The sequence below is a fragment of the Pogoniulus pusillus genome, chromosome 5 (genome assembly GCF_015220805.1).
Source record: "Pogoniulus pusillus isolate bPogPus1 chromosome 5, bPogPus1.pri, whole genome shotgun sequence".
Taxonomy (NCBI): Eukaryota; Metazoa; Chordata; class Aves; order Piciformes; family Lybiidae; genus Pogoniulus; species Pogoniulus pusillus.
Window position 1 is genome coordinate 42619888 of NC_087268.1, and position 16617 is coordinate 42636504.

The 16617-nt window shown below is 40.9% G+C and overlaps 1 protein-coding gene across 4 annotated transcripts in view; it reads right to left on the reverse strand.

Annotated features, from left to right (window-relative positions):
* The window catches only part of GPC6 (glypican 6), a 928307-nt gene that overhangs the window by 575933 nt on the left and 335757 nt on the right, over positions 1–16617 (reverse strand). The window lies entirely within an intron of this gene.

Genomic DNA, 16617 nt, shown 5'->3' on the forward strand with positions numbered 1-16617 from the left:
GCATGATCTTGGAGGTCTCTTCCAAATTGGTTGATTATCTTCACCCTAACATACACCTCTCAGATATTTATAGACTTGGATGGATGAAAGCATTACTTTCAACATGCAAGGCTGCTAAAGAGAGTTTGCATGGCACAGCTCACATGTATTGGTATTAAGTTTAAGCAGCTCAGCTACTGAAACAGGTAATACTACACGTAATAATACTCCCACTCCCAGTCAGTGAGTAAAACTAGAAAAAAAGAAAGTATAGAGAAATGACTGATGATTATTCTTGCACATTAAGGGATAGTGGGTTCACTCACATGTGACTCCTCATAGATTTTTCAATATTGTGGATTGTGGGCTGGTGGAAAGTGAGCAAATGGCAGAGATCATAAATTTCTGTTGTAGGAAACAAAGAATAGTTTTCTTTTTTCTTTTAAAGTGTGGTCATCCAAATAGAATGATCTTTAGGATGGTCCTGTCAATTTGGTTCCCTGCTTAAATATGCTAAGAGTATTTCACAAAATAGAAAAAAAAACCCTATTAATTAAAAAAATAATAAATTAAAAGAACCCTTGACAAAAAAGGTCTCATTTTTTCATTTTCTCACAGCAAATAAGTCTGAAAAACCTGAGCCACAAGTGAAAAAATAAATTACACGTCATACAATGCTTCAAACACTTTCAAAAACCCAAACTTCTGTGTTTCCTTGAAATTAATTTAAGCCTTTACAAATATCATTCTGATTAATTACATGTAAATGAATTCTAATAAGTCTATAAAGGGATTTCTTCAGTTGTCAAGGTGATTTTAAATTAACATAAAATGGAAGTTTCTTTTCTGGTTTTCATCAGAACTTATGATGCTACTGAAGGAGGTACACCTCATCTTCATAAGCTTAATTAATGACTTAGGTATTTATGTAACTCAAACACATAAGTGAAAATTAGCAAACTAAATGCTACAGCACTTGTCTGTTTTTACATTGAACTAGTACTACAAATTCAGTGCATCTAACTTCACCTTTGGTGGAAGATGAGCAATGTAATTTTAAACCATCTAATTGTTGTTTCTAGACAAACCACGGTCACACACTAGCAAAACCAGACAGCTACATCTTCCTGACAAACCCTTAGAATAGAATCATAGAATCAACCAGGTTGGAAGAGACTTCCAAGATCAGCCAGGCCAACCTAGCACCCAGCCCTATCCAATCAACTAGACCATGGCACTAAGTGCCTCAGCCAGGCTTTTCTTGAACACCTCCAGGGACAGTGCCTGCACCACCTCCCTGGGCAGCCCATTCCAATGCCAATCACTCTCTCTGTGAAGAACTTCCTTCTAACATCCAGCCTATACTTTCCCTGGCACAACTTGAGACACCCTAGCTCATTTCCCCTACAAAATATTCAACACAAACTGATTCCATTACCTGTAACAAAACACATCTAACATTTGATAATTTTGGTTATGGGATTTTCTTGCAAGCATGAATCCAATATGTTTTTGTAATGAATACATGCAATAAAGGCAGATCTAGAAACTAACTTCATTTGATAACTATAATACATACTGCCATGCTCTGATAATCAGCAAAAAAAAAAGCAGTCTTTGTATGTATTTGGACTATAATTTAAAAGCTTAGGCTTGTGGGATGGAATTGGGAAATACAAAAGATTATTCATCTTCTCCAGTGGTGCAGTATTTCAGTCACTTTTTTTCACGGGCTTTAGATTTGAGTGTCAGCTCCAATTTCAGCAGGCTCCTTTTTGGTAGTGGCCTCTTCAAAGACATTTAGATTTAAAGACCAGAAAGAACTCTTAGAGTTATATGGTCCTTTCATACACAACCTAAAAAAGTCATGTGATAATTCAGGAATGAAGCCTTTAATTTCTTTTGAGGATCTCATACATGCCTGAGAGAAAAGAGGTAGATTGAATTTGAAGTCATCGAGCAACTACCATAACCTTAAATGTGTTTTCCCAGTGATTACATATGAAAGCATAGTGCCTTCATCTAGACTAATCATCCATCTATTTTCAGTTTCCACATACAGATTATTTTTACTTCTGCTACACTAGAGAGCTGTTTATTGCCAGAAATCATTTATTCACTCAGAGCCTTAAAATGAGCCACTCTTCACTTTATACTTGTTAAGAACCACTTAAATTCATAACACAAGAAATAAATCTGAATCTAATAATTTCTTTAATACTCTAGCAATTCATCTATTTCAACAGCTTTTAAAGCATCATCACCAGAACCGAACACAGTACTTCAGTAACAATATCACTGATACTGCATAACTTCTTCTCTGGTTCCATTTATTGTCCTGGTTCCCTGAAATCACACTCAATAGTCACAGTCTAACTGTTCTGTGTAGCCCCGCTATGGCAGCTCATGTTAAACCTTGATCTCAAGATCCTTTTTACTGTCATTGTATCTGAGGATACATCTAGAAGGTGCTATTTTCAGAATTAATTTAAAGAAATAATGTTTTGTATTTAACAAAATTCAGCAGATACTCTCCAAATGAAACTGTAGTTTTAAATGACTGAAGCCAAATGACCATTCCATAGTTACTTTTCTCTCTCTTTTTTTTGTGCTAGGTTGGACTGGATGATCTTGGAGATCTCTTCCAACCTGGTTGGTTCTATGAATCTAAAGGGGGCCTACAAAACAGCTGGGGAGAGACTTTTTAGGATATCAGGGAGTGACAGGACTAGGGGGAATGGAGCAAAGCTGGAGATGGGGAGGTTCAGATTGGCTGTGAGGAGGAAGTTGTTGAGCATGAGAGTGGTGAGAGCCTGGAATGGGTTGCCCAGGGTGGTGGTTGAGGTCCCATGCCTGGAGGTGTTTAAGTCCAGGCTGGATGAGGCTGTGGCCAGACTGATTTAGGGTACGGTGTTCCTGCCCATGGCAGAGGAGTTGAACTAGATGACCACTGTGGTCCCTTCCAACCCTGACTCATAAGTCACTACCCTCACAGGGCCAAAAACTTAAAGGCTTAAAACAGCTAAAAAAAAAAAAAAAAAAGAAAAAAAATCAGACTGCCTACTATGTCTAGGAAAATATCACAGTTTAAGAGACAATGATGTCTGTTGAGGATTGGAAGAAAAACTTTCGTAATTCAGTGTTAAAATGAAAGTACAGCAAAGTAAGAAGAGAAAATTAATATTATATTTTTACAATACAAAAAGTTCCCATGGCAGACCACATATAATCACATACATAATTTAAAGTGGAAAAAAAAAGAAGTCAAACCTCTGGAAATAAAACCAGCTTTGTGCTACTCCAGACTTCCCAACTAAGTTGGGAATGTTGAGTTGCTATGAATAGAATCTGTCTTACTGAGTGTAATGGTGCATTATCTCTAATCCATTTTTAAACATCAAGACCTTTAAGGTTATTGTTAATTAGAGAAAGGTCCAGACTCTTCCTAACTTAAGGCTTTGGATGCAACACTGCAGTTCAGTAAATTTACCTGTTTTGATTAGTATAAACATTTGAGAATTAGACTAGTTTCTCACACTGGGCTTCCATCATTTAAGTAACACTTATTTCTGGTCGGGAAATAAGATAAACTTATTTAATCCAAATAATAAGCCAATGCTTTCACTGCCAATAAAAACATAATACTGAATGAAAGTAAGAGAATCTCTCAAGCTGTTCATTTCTTACAGAATTCCAAATCTCTGACGGGAGTAAAATAAATGTCAAAGAAGGCATGTCAACATTAGCATGATAAGGACAGAATCAAGGAGACAGAAGATGTATAGGGACCGCTGTACCTAACATACTCCCTTTTAAATTGCTTTACATCTACAAATAAGGCAATCATAGAATCAATCGGGTTGGAAGAGACCTCCAAGATCATCCAGTCCAACCTAGCACCCAGCCCTAGGCAGTCAACTAGACCATGGCACAAAATGCCTCAGCCAGGCTTTTCTCAAACACCTCCAGGGATGGTGACTCCACCACCTCCCTGGGCAGCCCATTCCAATGGCAAATCACTCTGTCAAGAACTTCCTCATAACATCCAGCCTATCCTTTCCCTGGTACAACTTGAGACTGTGTCCCCTTGTACTATTGCTGATTGCCTGGCAGAAGAGACCAACCCCCACCTGCCTACAACCTCCCTTCAGGTAGCTGTAGACAGCAATGAGGTCACCCCTGAGCCTCTTCTTCTCCAGGCTGCATGCCCCCAGCTCCCTCAGCCTCTCTTCATAGAGTTTGTGTTCCAGGCCTTTCACCAGCTTTGCAAACTTTACATTATTTGCATGATATCTGACTGTGTGGCATTTTGCTCTTCTTCAGGTACATATTAGGTATACCTTTGGCACAATTTACAGAGTACTGTTCTGATTTAACTTAAGGAATAATATGTATAGCATTGCAGACAAGCAATTGTCACCTAGACATTGCCCTTCTGCCCTATAATTCTGTGTAGTCTGTCCTCCCTTCAATGAACTTCATTTGCTCTATGATAAGGCAGTTTATATTTCCTTGCTCCTCAGTGCCACCATTGTTCTTGTAAATTGCAAACCCATTTAGCCTTGTCAGTGATACCTAAGCATGGAGAAAAGTGTTTTTCTTTCAGTACTAAAGTGAAAACAGAAATATATATCCTAGTAAATATTTTCCTGCACAAGCTCATTTTCAATGCTCAGTGGCAAGATTTACTCCATAGATAGCAAAATTAAAGTCTAACAGGAAAGTACTGGTTCAGCTGAGCTTCCTAAGCTTTTCATGCAAACATTCACCCAGCCTAGTAAGCATCTCTGTATGAATTTCCCACTCGTCCTTATCATTGCTACTGGCTTAAAAATTGAATTGATCAACTGAAGGATGGAAGAAATGTAGCAAGACTGAGAATATACCTCTAGCTGTTGTGCCCAAAGTGGAAGATCCAACGACCTTCTCTTCCTCTCTCCTTAAAGATCACAAGCTATTGCATGTTTAACATCAAGAACTTAAAATACAAGAAATGGAAGGAAATGTCAGCTCAAACTCTCTGGTGCAAATTCTGAAGAAGGAGCAACATTAATATAATATTCCTACCCCAGATATTTCTCATGGATACAGACCTATATATTGCTCTCCTCTGAACAACTGCCTACTTTTGCTTTGACATTTTTACACCTTAGAAAATACAGTTCTACATTTCCTCTTGGTTTAATGAGGCATGTATGGAAACTGGACTTGATCTGACTAGACTAAAAACTGCATTAATTTGCAGAGACAACTGTCAGGTAGATTTTCCTCTCTAAGATATTCCATTAATCTAACAATTTGGACCAACTTCAACAGAGGTTTGAATTTCCTCCTACAGTATTATGCATAAATTAAAAGTAATAGCATCCTGGCCTGCATCAGGAACAGTGTGGCCAGTAGGACAAGGGAGTTTATTCTTCCCCTGTACTCAACACTGGTCAGGCCACACCTTGAGTGCTGTGTCCAGTTCTGGGCTCCTCAATTCAAGAGAGACTTGAGATACTGGAACGTGTCCAGAGAAGGGCAACAAAGCTGGTGAGAGGCCTGGAACACAGCCCTGTGAGGAGAGGCTGAGGAAGCTGGAGGTGTGCAGCCTGGAGAAGAAGAGGCTCAGGGGTGACCTCATTGCTGTCTACAACTACCTGAAGGGAGGTTGTAGCCAGGTGGGGATTGGTCTCTTCTCCCACGCAACCAGCAACAGAATGAGGGGACACAGTCTCAAGTTATGCTGGGAGAGGTCTAGGCTGGATGTCAGGAGGAAGTTCTTCCCAAAGAGAGTGATTAGCATTGGAACGGGCTGCCCAGGGAGGTGGTGGAGTCACCATCCCTGGAGATGTTGAGGAAAAGCCTGGCTGAGGCACTTAGTGATACTGTGTCATGGTCTAGTTCATTGGCCAGGGCTGGGTGCTAGGTTGGACAGGGTGATCTTAGAGGTCTCTTCCAACCTGGTTGATTCTGTGATTCTAGGATTCTAAGAGCTTTGCATTGAAAAAATAAACAAAGGATCATTGTGGTTTCTATTCTATTCTATTCTATTCTATTCTATTCTATTCTATTCTATTCTATTCTATTCTATTCCCTTTTACCTTGTGTATTTCTGTATATAGCTGTATCTACTGTAAATATCTGCTTGTATATTGTGTTGGCTGTAAATATAAGCTTCATTCAAATTTCCAGAGCCTGCTGAGTCTAGTCTGGGTGATTTTTAAAGTGTGGGGGGGCAAGTAACACCCAAACCACCACACAAAGGAGTGTCACTAGCAGTACTACTGGGACAACAGTAGATTCTACATTATGAATGTGTTGTGGAATGTGCACTGAAGCAATGCTAGCCCTGCCAAAATTAATACAGAAGCATATAGATGCCCTGACCCTGCCAGAATACACATAGGAGGAGGCACTGAATTAGTCCCTGACATTACCAAAAGTCCACGTGAGCCAACATGCACCAGAAAAGTTACACCTGGATTCAGAGACCAGAGTGGTAAATGACAGGGACTTGGAAACCTTCCTGAAACTTCATTGGACTTAGCCAGCTTTATAGTTCTGAAATGAAATGAAAACATGAATGGTCCATAAAGGTAGTGAAGAGCTGTGTTACATCCACAACATTCTTTGTTTGATTCTCTACCACACACAAATTCCTTGAACAGTTACTTTCAAATTTGGAGTAGCAATCTCTCAATTTTTACAGTTCCCCCTTTTACTGAATAACTATGATTCCCAACAGGCTTAATTTCACCCAGTATAACAGAATGGTAGACTAAAATGAGTGCAGGATGGGAGGTCAGGAACAAGCATGCAGACTGACTGCAAATTACATTCCAGCACAGCATTCTGGCACATCTTTCTACCACTTATTCCTTGTGCTAGATAGACAAAGGGAATCATAAGTCTTCCTCAGGTTCTTCTTGGAAATATTGAGTGTCTGCTAACACCAATTACAAAAAGAGTATTTTAAATAATAAACTATTGCTGGCTTATCATAATTTGGATGCTTGACACTTCATGTAAATGCCCTGGAAAACTGAGACCATACTGATTGCAATTTGGAGTCTGGAAGGAATTTCTTACCCTCTTTAGGCAAAATATTCTAACTTTTTTCCCCACCTTTTTTTGCCTTAGTCAAATCTGGTACATCTTGTCTAAATAATCTTCCTTTGCTGCACTCCTGATTGCACACTATTTTCTTCCTAGTCTCCTGATGGTCTGAGTGTTTGTACCTAATTAATGTCTTGAGCAGATATTATATTGTCATGTATAGATTAATATTTACATTGCATTTCAGATCAAGGCTCAAGGCTCAGATATTGCCAGCACAAAGATCTAAAGGCCAGACTGGATATTTTATAGGGTTCTCTGGGCTTAAAGCATATGTGATGAGAGGGTAGATGCATAACATTACAGTCATAGGAATACTTTTATGCCCTGTCCCAGATACACACTGTTCTCGTTTCCCAAACAGGATGATATTGCCATGATGACATAAAATTCAGAAAATGGCTTCCACTTTTTCTCTCCCCATATTTCTATGCTTTAACCAATCAACAAAGCTTACAGAATGATCATAAAAACATTGTCATAGTTACTATCTCTTCTCATTACAGATATTAAACTACACAGCCACTCACACTGCCTGTGAGGAGGAAGTTATTCTTCAGCATGAGAGTGGTGAGAGCCTGGAATGGGCTGCCCAGGGAGGTGGTTGAGGCTCCATCCCTGGAGGTGTTTAAGGCCAGGATGGATGAGGCTCTGCCCAGGTTGCTCTAGGGCAGGGTGTCCCTGCCCATGGCAGGGGGGTTGAAAATAGATGATCCTTCTGGTCCCTTCCAAACCTGACTGATTCTATGATTCCTCTGCATACTAGTACGTAGTCTTGCAGTCTTACATCCCCACTTTCAGCAATGATAAAACATTTGTACAAACCCTGCCAAATACATATTTTAATGTCCCCAGCTATCAGATGAGACAAATTTATTCTTGATCTTACCTTATCTGATTTTTTCTCAACCCATAGCTTTGTATGAAAAAAGTTCTATCAGCAAGCACTTCATTTTTACATAAATATTATCAGCCTTCACAACATGTTACAATATAGTGTGTGATTGAACTGACAGAGCCTCTATTTTGAAGTAAAATGAGTGAATGTACACATTTGAGCTGCATAAAAAGTAGCTACTACTCAACATAATTTATAACAGTAATAATCTGATAGTTTAAATCATCTCTGTTAATTTCCTTGTTGGATGGGTTTATGAGACTTCAGAGATCCAATGTTTATAGCTATTCTTCTGCCCTGTTAGTGATATGCTAATTCATTAGAGATTGTTTTTAATTAAATGTGAAGATCCAATTTTTATTTATTTAGAAAGAGGCTTTCATTACAATTAAATAAGCATTCTCACTTTCAAGAAAGCTAAAACCTTTAAGCTTGTACTGGTGACCAGTTGAAAAACTCAGATTCATTGAGGTACTCATTGCTTCTCTGTCTTTCAAAGTGGCTGTTAATTCCCTGGAGTGCTGTAGTTTTTTCATTACAGGATTTCACAGAAGGCATGATTGCATCTGGTGGATGCCCATAGAGGTGGTGGAGTCACCATCCCTGGAGATGTTCAAGAATAGACTGGATGAGGCACTTAGTGCCATGATCTAGTTGATTGGACAGGGCTGGGTGATCGGTAGGATTGGATGAACTTGGAGGTCTCTTCTAACCTGGTTGATTCTATAATTCCAACTTGGCTGATTCCATGATCCTAACCTGTTTGATTCTATGATGCTATGAACCCTAATAGCCTACTGAGTTACAAATGTAATCTAAAGAAAAGCTGCATTTTGAATTGGAATTATCATTTAAGTGATCCCACATGTGGTGAAAAGGTGCAGTATGGAAGGTTCTACCAGTGAATGGGAATTGCAATGGGTGGACACAGGCTGTTCAGGAAAGGCCATCAACTCAGAAACGAAGCAGGAGGTAAGTCCTGTGTAAAGGAGTGTACTGAAATTTGCCTTGGAACTGGTGATGGGCCAGTTCATAGAATCAACCAGGTTTGAAGAGATCTCCAAGATCATCCAGTCCAACCTATCACCCAGCCCTGGCCAATCAACTAGACCATGGCACTAAGTGCCTCAGCCAGGCTTTTTTTTGAACACCTCCAGGGACAGTGACTCCACCACCTCCCTGGGCAGCCCATTCCAATGGCAAATCACTCTCTCTGTTATAGGGGAGAGACACAGCTGTATTGGTTATATGCTTCTGACTGAGCAGAGGAAATGGATGAAGCTTTCTTGAAGACTCACAACATGCCCCATTACTTATGGCACATAAGGCTCATATTTGCTGGAAAGGCAATTAGCTTAGAACAGAAAAAGGAATAGAATAGAAATAGGAACAGGAATAGAAGAGTTGTGCACATTAAGTAAATCCTTGAGACTCCCTGGTATAAATGGAAAGTAAGAGTAGAAGCAATTGCCTGAATAGTCTGCAGAATAGTGTTCAGCTTTGGAGCCCCCAGTAAAAGAAGGACAGGGAACTCCTAGTGTGGGTCTAGAGGATGGCCACAAAGGGGATCAGAGGGCTGGAGCACCTCTCCTGTGAAGACTGTGAAGACAGGCTGAGACAGCTGAGGTTGTTCAGTCTGGAGAAGAGACAGCACTGGGGAGACCATGTATCAGCCTTCAAGTATTTGAAGGGAGTCTACAGGATAGGTGGAGAGGGACTTTTTACAAAGGCATCTAGTGACAGGAAGAGGGGTAACGGTTTCAAACTGAAAGAAGATAAGTTTAGATTATCCATGAGGAGGAAATTATCCACCATGACCATGGTGAGGCATTGGAACAGATTGCACAGAGTGGTTGAGGCTCCAGCCCTGGAAGTGCTCAAAGTCAGGTTGGATGGGGCTTTGAGCAACCTGGTCTAGTAGGAGGTGTCCCTGCCTGTGGCAGGGGGATTTGAACTAGCTGATCTTTAAGGACCCTTCCAAACCAAATGATACTATGAGTCTATGACTTGAGGCAAGGCAGAAAAAAACTTAAAACCAAACATTTTTTTAAAATCTGCAGGTATACAGAAATAGAGGACCAGATTAGCTGATGTTATATGGACAGAAGCACCTCTAATTGAAGTGCATTCCCTTAGTGACATTGCAAATGAATTGGCTAGTTTGAAGCTAGCTAGAATGTTTTGGTGAGAAGAATTAGATGACAGGCTGTGAAAAGGAAACAGTGGTGATGTCTACTTCACTCACAGGCTTGCTGAGATGTACAAGAACAAAAACATAGATAGCACAGTTGCTGCCTGGGCTTTGGGCTGAACTTCTCTCTCTAACCTAACCTGCTGTCTGTGTGACTAATTCATCTACTTTCTAACCCCCCTGCCCGACCCTCAAACCTATTTTAAACATAAGGCAAGATCTGGGGTGGGAAGAAAGATGGAAGGGCAGTTGTGAGCCCCTTCTGGGGACTCAGGTTTCTGGGAGGGCTGTTGTGGTTCTGTATTACCTTTAAACCTGTATATTCCTGTATCTAGCTGTATATATTGTAAATACCTGCTTGTATATTGTGCTAAGCTGTAAACACAAAGCTTCACTCAATTTCCAGAGCTGCTGAGTCTAGTCTGGGTGTATCTATTGCAAATACCTGCTTGTATATTGTGCTAAGCTGTAAACACAAAGCTTCATTCAATTTCCAGAGCTGCTGAGTCTAGTCTGAGTATATCTATTGTAAATACCTGCTTGTATATTGTGCTAAGCTGTAAATATAAAGCTTCGTTCAATTTCCAGAGTCACTGAGTCTAGTCTAGGTGATTTTACAGTGGGGGGGGGCAGAGGGGCAGGTAACACCCAAACCATCACACTGAAGTTCAATGGTCCTTAATATTTTTATGCTTTGCACTCCTTATATTGTATTATCCATAGCAGCTTGTATGTAGATGATGCATAGTCTGCTGATCCTACTTGCTACTTCACTGCCTGAAGCTGAAGCAGTTCGTGGCACTGACTGCAAAAAGGCTGATGATCCCAATTCATTGCCAACACAATTACAACTGATCAGATGGCAGGTATTTAAAGAAGTTAGAAACATGTAGGATTCTATTAATGCAGAGTATGCACACCCCTTTTCTGAGCAGGAATGTCATAGCTGTGTATTCAAGCACTCATAAGTTTGTCAGAAAAATTGCTTATGCATATGCAACATTACAGCCTCTCTGACACATCCATCATAATATTTTAGTAATACCAGCCATTATGTTTCTTTCTTAAAGCTTCTAGCTGCATTCACTCTTATTCAGGGTTGTACTTTTCTGTTGTTATTCCTTAATATTTGACCCAAAACCTTATTTAGCACACAGCCAAACCCTGTACTGAAAGTAAATGGAACACAAACCCTGTAAGGAGAGACTGAGGGAGTTGAGGTTAACCTGGAGAAGAGGAGGCTCAGGGGTGTCCTTATTGCTGTCTACAACTACCTGAAGGGAGGCTGTAGCCAGGTGGGGTTGATCTCTTCTCCCACGCAACCAGCAATAGAACAAGGGGACACAGTCTCAAGTTATGGCGGGGGACGTCTAGGCTGGATGTTAGGAGGAAGTTGTTGGCAGAGAGAGTGATTGGCATTGGAATGGGCTGCCCAAGGAGGTGGTGGAGTCACCGTCCCTGGAGGTGTTCAAGACAAGACTGGATGAAGCACTTAGAACCATGATCTAGGTGACTGGCTAGGGCTGGGTGTTAAGTTGGACTGGATGATCTTGGAAGTCTCTTTCAACCTGGTCAGTTCTATGATTCTATGAAATGTCTTAGCACATCGAGCTGCAGTGAGTGCATTACCCATTACCTAAGGGTAAATTCTTGCACTTATCTATGATACAAAAGTCAATACCTTTAAATGAAAACTTGTAGTGCAATTTTAATAACCAAACCTGGCCAGGACTGGGATTGCCTTTCACACTTGGAATATGATGTTCCCCACATCACCATCCTGGCACCTCTTCCTGCACTTGACAGTGCCATGGTCTAGTTGACTGGATAGGGCTAGGGGATCGGTTGGACAGGATTATCTTCGAGGTCTCTTTCCAACCTGGTTGATTCTATGATTCTATGATTCTAAAAATAGTTTCTTCCTCAGTTTCCATGGTGTTTTTGATACAGTGAATGTATGCCTCATAAACACAAATTCCACAGATTCAATTCATTGCAGACATTTTTCATTTTGAAAATTAATCACAGTGTATTAAGATGCCCACTACTTTGAGGTATGCAGCTTTGATCACTTAAGCCTGATGTCTTCATACTTGGAAACAGAACAGTTTTTCAATTCTGACTCTCTTTTTCATTGTATATCCAGGCAGTAAGAAACATTGTTGCAAGAGTATTTAATGGATAAAAGATGGAATCATAGAATTGGTCAGGGTTGGAAGGGACCACAAGGATCATCTAGTTCCAACCCCCTGGCCATGGGCAGGGACACCCTACCCTAGATCAGGCTGGCCAGAGCCTCATCCAGCCTGGCCTTAAACATCTCTAAGGACAGGGCCTCAACCATCTCCCTGGGCAACCCATCCCAGGCTCTCACCACTCTCATGGTGGTGAGATATACTTTTGAAATGAAAATATAGGTTGCAGGAATTTCTTGTTCTTTTCCTCCAGACTCTTCTTCATGTCGTGCTTTACAGCTTTCTATGTCTCTTTCCCCTAGGTGACAACTAGTCTTTCACTTTCTCCTCTTGAGGATCTCTGCTCCATAGGCTACCTCTTCCTATCAGAGGTGATCTAACTGATAGCTAACGGAGCAATTTTTCTCAGCAGTTTGAAGCTATTCAGCTTCAAAATCTGCTGCTTCGATTTAAGAGCTGAAAAAGGGCACGCATTCATGAAAGCTTGTCTCATTTTTCCATTTATATAAAAATACTACTTTTAACTACCACACTTTTAAAACAGCCTGCATCAGGCTGCATTAATAATGGCTTCATCCTCTTTCACAGCCATCAGTTCCATCTCTGCTGTTACACATCTTGAGATGAGAAGCAAATGAATCAGGCATCCTGTGGACAGCATTTTCATTCAAGGCTGCCTGAGAGAGCAAGGTATTGGGTTAAGGCTTCTGTTAAAAATTAATGTGATCGTAAGAGCAAAGCCTCTATTATCTTTCGGGTGTGCAGACTGTTCCCTGGTGCTGGGTATTCTAAGTTCTAAGTCTATGTAAAACTCCAGTTATGGCTCCTGTGCTAGTTTGAAGCAGGGTAGAATGTTTTGGTGAGAAGAACCAGACCATAGGCTGTGAAAGGAAAACAGTGGTGATGGCTACTCCCCTCAGAGTCTTGCTGAAGAAGAAACAAAAACATTAGATAACACTCTCACCATTTTGACTCTCTTTTTCTGCCTTGGGCAGCTGACTGAGCAACATCTTACTCCCTAATCCCACTTTCCATTTGGCCTAACCCATCTTTGCTTCTTAACCACTTGGCCAAACCGCCATTCTTCTTTAGGACTGGGGTAAGGTTGAGAGGGGCAGGGGGAAGGTGCAGGGGTGGTTGAGAGCCCCTCCTGGGGACTCAGGTTTCTGGGAGGGGAGTTGTGTTTCTCTATTACCTTTTACCTTGTCTATTTCTGTCTATAACTGTATATACTGTAAATATCTGCTTGTATATTGTGCTAGCTGTAAATAAATAGCTTCATTCATATTTCCAGAGCCAACTGAGATTAGTCTGGGTGATTTCCAAAGTGTGGGGGCTGAGGAACACCCAAACCACCAGAGCTCCTACCGTAGCCTTTAAAAAAGTGTTTGCATAGTTACATGGGAGGCTGTAGCCAGGTGGGGGTTGGTCTCTTCTGCCAGGCAACCAGCAACAGAACAAGGGGACACAGTCTCAAGTTGTGCTGAGGGAAGTATAGGCTGGATGTTAGGAGGAAGTTGTTGGCAGAGAGAGTGATTGGCATTGGAATGGGCTGCCCAGGGAGGTGGTGGAGTTGCTGTCCCTGGAGGTGTTGAAGAAAAGCCTGGCTGAGGCACTTAATACCATGGTCTAGTTGACTGGCTAGGGCTGGGTGCTAGGTTGGACTGGATGATCTTGGAAGTCTCTTCCAACCTGATTGATTCTATGATTCTGTGTAAAATAAATATGTCTCACAAAGTATGTGTACACCTATACTCTCATTCATATGTATCTACTGGCTAGCTATGAAGATAAGCACATCTCACTGAATCACCTGGAAGAGTATTTAGAAAAATCTTTTATTATTGCCATCCCCATTGGTTAGTAAGAAGCATGCTGTCTTTTGAATGAAAATCAGTATATAGACAGCAAATGGATAAATCTAGAAAGAAAATCAAAATACACTGATGGGTAGAAGCAGGAAACTGCTGTGTCAATATAAAACACCTTCCTACTTGTAGCAGGTATTTGTATTCTGCCAAATAAGAACTACCTAGAGCAGCTGACAGACAAGCTTCTGCTAACTCCCACCAGAATGTACATGTTATTTGCTCTCCTACCCCACCTTGCCTTCCTTCACATACTTGTGATTCTGCTATATATGTTTGGACTTCTTAGACTTCTAAAGGTACAAAAGCCCAGCAGATTCAAACTTCTAGATTTCTCATTGAGTCACAGGCTGACTCTTGTTTCTTTTCCATAACCATGCATCTACTTTTCTCACTGCCAGTAGGAAGGGCAGAAAGCTGTTGCCCAAGCCCAGAGCCTTCTACTGCCAGGTGCCACAGAAAATTTCACCTTCTGCTAACCTGACTACTGATTGACTGGTGTAATTCTCATTTTATGACAGATTAAAAAGACTAGAGCTTGAGTAAAAAGGAAAGGGTGAAAAAACAACGAACATCAAGATACAGCAAGGGCTGAAGGAGATGGTATCCCCTTCATTATTTTTTTCTCTCTTGTGTCCTGGAATAATCACATAAATATATGCAGTGCTCAAGTTTGGAAGAAATCTAAGCCCTAATGAACTTCATGATTTCAAGTGTGTTTAGTTTCTGCTATTTATCAAGCAGAATAGCATCCAGGGGTGAAAGAGCTGTAAACAGTGCTGTATTATTTTGCATGAGTGTGATAGTGATGGCTGATGAGGCTAAGAAAGATTGATCTGCTCTGTGAATGGTTATTCAGAGGAGAAAGAGGCTAAACAGGAACACACAAATCCCAGTTATGCAAAGCAAGAAAATTATGTTTGATATTTGCATAGATGTCTGCAAGCAGCTTGAGTCCCTTAGACACTACAATGGTGAAACTCTGGTTCAAGGAGTCAGAATTTGAATGAAATTAGAATCACAGAATCAACCAGGTTGGAAGAGACCTCCAAGATCAGCCAGTCCAGCCTAGCACCCAGCCCTAGCCAGTCAACTAGACCATGGCACTAAGTGCCTCAGCCAGGCTTTGCTTGAACACCTCCAGGGATGGTGACTCCAGCACCTCCCTGGGCAGCCCATTCCAATGCCAATCACTCTCTCTGGCAACAACTTCCTCCTAACATCCAGCCTAGACCTTCCCCTGCACAACTTGAGACTGTGTCCCCTTGTTCTGTTGCTGGTTGCGTGGGAGAAGAGACCAACCCCCACCTGGCTACAGCCTCCCTTCAGGTAGTTGTAGACAGCAATGAGGTCACCCCTGAGCCCTCTCTTCTCTAGGCTAAACAATTTCAGCACCCTCAGCCTCTCCTCACAGGGCTGTGTTCCAGGTCTCTCACCAGCTTCATCACCCTTCTCTGGACACGTTCCATCATTTACTGAAAGTGAACATAATTTGAGAACCAACATAAAACATGGCATGTGATTTCCTGTGGTGAATGTTTACTATTACACCGTGAATTAAATGTCCCCAGTACTAGAATTGTAGACATTAAGTGCTTTGTGTCATAGTAGACACAATGAGATCAACAAGCTAGAAACTCATTAAAAATCTCCAGCATACCTGTGCTCCTTAAATGTGGACTTGAAAGGCAGGATGGTTGAGCTTAACCTAGATCATAGGCTAGCTCTGCAGTCAGAGCTATAGCTGCTGAAGACTAAATCCAGCTGATAACAAAGGCATTTCATATAGTAGCCTGATGCACACATGCCTGGGTGTCAAACTAGTGACGTGTGATAAAGGCTGATCAGAAAGCCACAGCATACTGGACCACTTTTGTGGAAGCATTCATAAAGAAACAAACAAAAAATCCACCCAAATCCCAAAACAAACTAAACTCCCCCACCCAAAACCCTAAACAAAAAAACCAAACCAACAACCAAAACCCTAAACAAACAAAAATCCCAAACCAACCAACCAAAAAAGTTACTTTCAAGTTTATAAAAACTATTATAGAATGCTAGCAAAAGGACTTTATTTTTCCCCTTTTAACAGGTGCAATATAACTAGCCAGAGCAGAATTAGATAGGATTTAAGCTGCTGCATTTGGTATTGATTGGCAATATTTTCAGGGTGGGAAAATGAAACTTAAGGTACAAGCACCAGATTCTCAAAAATAGATTTGAAACCATAGCATTTAGAAGGACTTTTTTTACTTTTAATACATGAGAATGGCATTTCAAGTGGATATTGAAAGTTGCTGCCTGGGAGAGAGCAAAGCTACTGCATGCAAAATGAACTAAAAGATGTTTGAAGGATAGCAATGATGTGCAACAATTATTTCATGT